This window comes from Leopardus geoffroyi, chromosome A1 (genome assembly GCF_018350155.1).
Source record: "Leopardus geoffroyi isolate Oge1 chromosome A1, O.geoffroyi_Oge1_pat1.0, whole genome shotgun sequence".
Lineage (NCBI taxonomy): Eukaryota > Metazoa > Chordata > Mammalia > Carnivora > Felidae > Leopardus > Leopardus geoffroyi.
This window is the reverse complement of record NC_059326.1, coordinates 150,803,593-150,811,236: the sequence shown is the minus strand read 5'-3', so window position 1 is coordinate 150,811,236 and position 7,644 is coordinate 150,803,593.

Below are 7,644 nucleotides of genomic sequence, written 5' to 3'. Positions count from 1 at the left end.
CCCCTACTCCTGGCCCCAGTTACTCATAAGTATAGACAAAAAATGTCAGTAATGCCTGTTGGGCACAGATAAATATTGTCTACTGTATATTTTATTGGTGTACTAGTCTAGTAACCCTAGGAAAAAAATACAATTAGACAAATGAATTCTGATTTGTAAACCCACACTATATTTGGTTGATTACTGCTTTCTTTTATAGATATTTACAGAGCATTTTTGTAGCAAAACCTTTTAGATTCTTCCCTAGGTCAGTATGGTCCTGGCAGGTAAGTAGAGATGTGAGGGACTCTGAGTTGAATGAATAAAGTCCGGGTCAAGACAAGATTGAAGGAAATGTTTCCAAGTGATTGGATCTCCATTATTTATCACTGGAACCTCTTTACTTGTCCATAATCCTTTCTATTTATGAAAGTTTGTGACTTCCAGGTAACATCGAAAAAATACTTTTTCCTAGGGAAGTTTAGACAGGATTGAGTAAAATATTGGCATAAGGACAGCTATTAATACAGCGATTACTACTGCAAGAGGTGGGGTAGTAAAAAAAACATTTGTCAATCAAACAGAAGCTCTCTCAGATGACATGAAATACTCTTTGGGGAAACACTGAATATTGGCTTAGCTTCCTGGTTCTGGCAATGCATGGGGTAACCCTGTCAGGTCTCTGAATTACTGACAATCTCTGTCCAAGCAGAGACTGTATGGTCAGTATTTTGCTAACTCCAGTGTGGTTCACATATTACCTCCACAGAGTCCCTTAGACTTTCTCCACCCTCCACTATCCATTTCACAACCACCTCCCCAGCCCCACCCATTCCTTCCACCCCAGCAAAACCTAATCTACTAGGGACATTACTAGATTCTCTTTAAACTCTGTGCAGTAGCTTTGTAGGGCTGCCATAACAAACTGCCACAGACTGGTGACTTAAAACAACCGAAATGTATTATTTTATAGTTCCGAGGCCAGAAGTCTGAAGTCAAGATGTTAGCAGGGCTGTACTTCTACTGAAGATCTAGGATAAAACCTGGTTTTTGCTTCTTCTAGCTTCTGCTGGCTGTCACCATTCCTTCACTTGTGGCCACACTACTCCAACCTTAGCCTCCGTGGTCACATGGCCACCTCTTCTCTGTGTCTTCTCCTCTGTCACATAAGGATACTTGTCATTGAACTTATGGCCGGGCAGATAATCCAGGGTGATTTACCTCCTCATCTCAAGATCTTTAACTTAGTTATGTCTGCAAAAGTCCCTTTTCCCAAAGAAGGTAACATTCACAGCTTCCACAGATGTACGACGTGGACATCTTTTTGGGTGCCACCATTCAACCTACTATATCTTCTTGCTTAAGGATACATTGTTTTCCCCTTTGTCTTTCAAGCTGTACCTCTTGAAGCTTTGAAGAAATTCAAGAGGCCTGTTCTTTTTTTTTTTTTTTTTTTTTTTTATCACCTTAGCTTTTAAGACTTATGTCTTCACTTTAAGCACTTCTTTGGAAAATTCAATCTATTCCTTTGTTTCAGTTGCTTTCTTTTGGGATTCCCCCTTCCCTGGGCACTAATGGGAGGGAGTATCACCAAGTCAAAAAGCAAATCATTCCAGGTTTTAGATTTCTACTTCTTACCCTGAAGGCAGATATTTGTCCATGTTTCGAATAGGTGAATAATATTAATAAGTTGCTATTTATTGTCACTGCTCTAAGCCTAGCTTAGTTGTGTTTTGAATGTGTTACTTCCATTATTCAGAATAATGCTATGAAAAAGATATGGTTTTCTCCATTTTACAGAAAATGGAGGGGAAAAGGGGGAAAAGGAGACCCAGGTTCACATAACTACAAAGTGTTGAAACAGAGAATTAAACTCAGATTTGTCTGACCCCACAAACACACATAATTCTTTCTACTAGGTCCACCTACTTCTCATGTTTCCTTTGTAGAGAATGAAGCAAAATATTATTAGGGAGTTCTGCTTTCTGTCAGCTGTAACCTTACACCAGAAGCTGCAAGTGGGCTTTTCCCTTCCTTGATCATCTTTTGGCTCTGAATAGAATTTTAAAAAGCCCATTCTTTGTCCTTTCTTAGCATTTTTTTGCAAGTCTCACCTCATTTGGGGGCTTCAGTTTCCTTGACACTATTCTTTTGGGCCCATGTTACCTTCTTATAATTATCCTTGGTATGTGGTTGCTTTCTCCCAAGGTTTCTGTCACTTCCAATTAGCCAGGCAATTCCTCCTTGTTGGTCAGAATTAGGTTCCCCAGTTGCTCTGCTGGGACATCAAATCATGAGAAAGGCAAATCAAAAACTTGTCAGATGTTTTGCTTTTAGCTCAATGAAACTTTTAAAAGGTATCCAGTTATTTAAACTTTCTTTTTTGATTGGTGCACTGCTACAGGTATTGACAAATAGTATACTGTAGGGCACTGAGGTATCAATAATGAATTCTTTTATAAATAATTACATGTGGCAGTACATATTTGGAACCAGTTTTAAACCTCTGAAATAAAACATTCTAAAGCAGTTCGAGCTCCCCATATACACCTGATTATTCTAACACATTCCTGTTTCTAATCCCCCGCTCAAGTTCACCACATGGAGAAATGTATACATATATATTTTTATTTCTAATAAACTAATGCTTTGTGTATCTTATTTTTCATGTAATCCCAAACCAGAAAGTGGGAGGTGGGGTGAAGAATATGAACTTTCTGCAGTAAAATATATGTCAGGAAGTCTATGAACTAAAGTCATAACACAGAGGGCTGTGAATTTCAATGAAAAAATAGTATACCTTAAGTTTTGCTAACCTTTAAGTGAAATTTAGAATTTCTTCCAATTGTAACATAGGCAATAAACCATGGTGTTATTAGAAGCAATGGTGGCTTTTTCACCAATAAAATCACAGATATTTTCCTATCATGTTACTATAGTCAGATAGGATAGTTATAGTTGCATACTGTAGTAGAAATCTCAAGATACTATTGGTGTTTCCTATTTTTATTATTACTATTATTATTATTATTATTGTTATTTTTGGTGTTCACTTCTTTTAAATTACAGACATTATTAGACCCTCTGCTAGGATTTGTTCTTAGGTGCATTAATAAAGAGGTACATGTACAGTACACTTTTGTTGAATATCTTGATTAGTGTATTTTTGTATAATTTATTTCATTACTGATTGTATGCATATATTATGTTTTAAAAAAAATTTTTTTTAACATTTATTTATTTTTGAGACAGAGAGAGACAGAGCATGAACAGGGGAGGGGCAGAGAGAGAGGGAGACACAGAATCTGAAACAGGATCCAGGCTCCGAGCTGTCAGCACAGAGCCTGACACAGGGCTCGAACTCACAGACCGTGAGATCATGACCTGAGCCGAAGTCAGACGCTTAACTGACCGAGCCACCCAGGCACCCCATATATGATATGTTTAAAAACATCATTCTAAAAAGGGCTTTATAGGCTTCACCAGACTGCCAAAGGGATCCATGGCACAAAAAAGGTTAAGAATATCTGTTATGGACTCTGGCATTGTGGTTAAGAGCGTGTAGTTTGGTATCAAATTGCTTGGGTTCAAATTTTGCTGTGACTTACAGTATAAATTTGGCTAAGTTAGGTATACTTTTTTTTTGCCTCAGACTCTTCACGTGTAAGATAGAGGTAATACTTACCTAAAAGTCTTGTTATGAAAATGAAGTAATATCTACAAAGCCCTTAACATGATGCCAGGCACACAGTATGTTCTTTATCTCCATATCCATCCAGATAATAAAGTTTCATTCAAATCCTATTTATATTTATCCTGTATACAGGTATTTTTTTTTTTTTTTTACTGTGTTGTCACTGGCTAAAATTTAAAATTATATTATTAAATATTGACAAGTTTCAAATGAATATTTATAAAATACATGTATGACATTAGGAAGAAGGATATAATGAGGATCCATATGCCCTCCATCCAGATTAAAGGGGAAAAAGTTGCTTTAGAAAGGATGAATATATAATTTATGATCTAAACCAGAACACATTTGAAAGTAAGAGTGCTATTAATTATAACACCAAGAAAATAGGTAAACCAGGTATGTTCTGGCTAAACCAAAATGTAAGATCAAACTATTCTTGTATGCCCCTTCCTTATCCCAATCCCTCCTTCTGCAGCTAGAAAAAAAAATCACTATTTTGATTTTGTGGTTATCATTCACTTTATTTATAGATTTATGTCATGTGTTTGTACTCTTAAACAATATATTGTTTACTTTTATTGGTTCTTTAATTTATAGAAATGGAATCCTACTTTAATATTGTTTTGTGAATTGCTTTTTTGCTCAACATTGTTAGAGATTCTTCCATGTCTATGGATTTGTAATGCATTTTTTCCCACTGTTATATTCTACTGAATGAATCTACACAATGTATTTAACCATTCTATTGTTGATGGACAGGTGGACTGTTTCCAGTTTTTACTTTATAAATAATACTGTTAAGAATTTTCTTGCTCATATATCCTAGAACACCTCTCCTGGACCACAAAAGATACACATCTTCAAGTTTACTAGTTAATGCCAAATTGTTTTCCAAATTGATTATATCAACTTATACTCCAGCCAGCAATGTATAAGTGTTCTGGGATATTGTCAGACTTTAAAATTTTTGCTTATGTGGCAGGTGTGAAATTGTATTTCCTTGTGCCTGAGCATCTCTTCAGGTTTCCTGTTCTATGAATTGCCTATTTGGGGCGGTGGGGTGTGGTGTACAGTATTATTTTTTAACTAAGTTGTGTTGGTTCTTTATACAATCTGAATAGTAATCCTTTTGTTAATAATATGGGTTGTACAGATTTTCTCCCAGTTTATGGCTTGTCTTCTGCTCTCCTTCTGATGTCTGGTTTTTTGTGTTTTGTTTTTTGGCTTATTATAGAAAATGTTAAAACATATAGGAGTATGCAGAATAGAATAATAAGCTTCCATTTACCTATTATCCAGCTTCAACTACTATCAACTCATAACCAATCTTGCTTCATTCATACCACTGTCCACTTTCCCCATTTCTCATTATTTTGAAGCATATCCCACACATTATATCATTATATCTCTAAATATTGTATCTCTAAATATGTATCTCTAAAAGATAAAATGTCTTTAAAAATACTACTAGAACATACCAAATTCTTTTTAATTCCATAATATCATAAAATATTCGGTAAGCATTCAAATTTCTAATTACCACAAAATTTTTTTTAAGTTTGTTTGAATCATGATCCAGGCAAAGTTCTGTGGTAAGTAGACTCCAAAATAACATGCAATGACTCCCATTCCCTGGTGTGCACACCCTTGCATAATTCTCTCTCACACTGTATTTTGGTTTTATGTGGGAACAACCTGTTGGTCACATATCTGTATGATGGTATGTCACTTTTGAGGCTGGCTCAAAAGAGACATAAAAGCCATGGTAGTCTCTGCCTCTCTGTCTTGAATTACTTGCTTTAGGGGAAACCAGACAGCTCTTTGGTGTGGTGAGGCACAAGCAATAAGCAAAAGAACTGAGGCAATTTGTCAAAAGCCACAAGAGTAAGCCATCTTGGAAGTGAATTCTCTAGCACCAGGTAAACCATCAGATGATTGTAGCCCCTGCTGACAGCTTGATTGCTGCTTCACAAGACACCCTGAGCTAGAACCATTCTGCTAAGTTGCTTCTGGATTTCTGACCCTCAGATGCTACATGAGATAAGAAATATTTGTTGCTTTAATTATTATGTTTTGAGGTAGTTTTTTTTTATGAAGCAATGAAAATTAATAAAGATTTTTGTGCCTGGAAATGAGGTACTGACATAACAAATACCTAAAACAGAAGAGTGACGTTGGAAGCGGTGGTGGGCAGGACGTAGAAGAACTTGGAGGAGAGTGTTAGTGAAAGTTTGAAAAGTCTCGAAGAAATTTATTTACAGATGCTTGGTAACTTTGAGGAGGTGGCAGATGAGGTCTTAACAGATTAGAAAAGTCTTATTAAAATTGGAGTAAAGTGGCAGAAAGTTTAGCAAGTTTGCCAGCTACAGTTATATGCAAAGTAAAAAATATGCCTAATGAACTGGAGATTTCCAGCCAGAATGTTAAAGATGTCACCTGGTTTCCTTTTGTTTACTATAAAATGAGAGACGGGGGAGGTAAGTGAGAAGAAGGACAGAACTTGCAGATTTGAGGATTCTCAGCCTCTCCAGGTGATGAGTGATGTTAAAAGTAGAAAATGGCTGTGAACAAAGAACAATTCCAGGGACTAACAGGAAAATATGAAGTTGAGGGTGTAGAGGGTAAAGCCCTTTAGATGTCAGAAAGATATTAATGTGGTACCTCAGAGTAATTTCATACAGACCCAAAGGATGTGCCTCACAGAACTTCTCAATCAAATCACAGGGCTTCTAAGTTTAAGGGTGTGGTATATCAAAAACCCGAGGTAGAGAAGGGTTTATTTAGAGTTATGGGTGTCACTTTGTCTAATGGCATGAACTCAACTAAAATTCACAGGATGCCCACAGAGTTTATAGGAGAATTATTAGCAAAATATACTTTTATAAAGAGACTTAAAAAAATATCTATTTATTTTGAGGGGGGAGGGGCAGAGAGAGAGAGACAGAGACAGAGACAGAGAGAGAGAGTCCCAAGCAGGCTCCATGCTGTCAGCCAGGGACCTGAATGCAGGGCTTGAACTCATAAGCCGAAAGATCATGACCTGAGCCTAAATCAAGAGTCAGAGGCTTAACCAACTGAGCCCCCCCAGGCATCCCTACAAGAGACTTTTCAGGGGGAATTATATTACCAGGCTATTTGCCAGCCTGGACTGAAAGGAAGAGAATACCAAATGAAAAGAGGTTTTTGGACATCCAACTTTTTACAGGCAGAAAGCAAGCAGACAACTACTATAGAGCTAGAAACATGGGAAAGGAAGGATAACTTAGCAAGTGGATCCAAGAGATCAGAAGGCAGAGTGAAGATCCACAGAAAAATTACTCTCAGGCTGTGAATCTTAATCAAGAAACTGCCAACCTGTTCCCAGGTGGATTTTAGGATTTCTGTCAACCTGTATGCTCATTTCCCCCCTTTTAAATACACACATCTATAATGGTTATCCTATCTATTTTACATTAGGTTGTGGAGGCAGACACTGTATGTGTCTCTAGTTTACAGGTCCTCAGATCAAGAGGAACTCCATTTAAGGAGTTGTGCTTGAGGAAGTATACCTGAAAAGCCTCATCCACACCTGAACTTGATTTATATTTCTAAGATTTGAGCAAATGCTGTAAAAGGATGAAAGTTTTCAGGAGTTTTGGGAGAGGATGAGTGTATTTTGAATATTGGAAGAATGAATCTTTGGAGCCCAAATTATGTTAGTTCCCTCCAACACTGCATCAGGGATCATCACCTATAGAATATAGGAGAAATAATGATATATCATTTGGATTTGGATCACATGCTCTGGGAAAAGCCAGGTGCCATGTTGTGAGGACACTCAGGCAGCCCTGTGAGTGATCCATCTTGGAAGTGGGTCTTCTATCACCAGTCAAGGCTTCAGAAGACGACAGTTCATGGGTGTCTGGGGGGCTCAGTCAGTTAACCATCCAACTTCGGCTCAGGTCATGCAAGTCCCACAATGAGTTCCA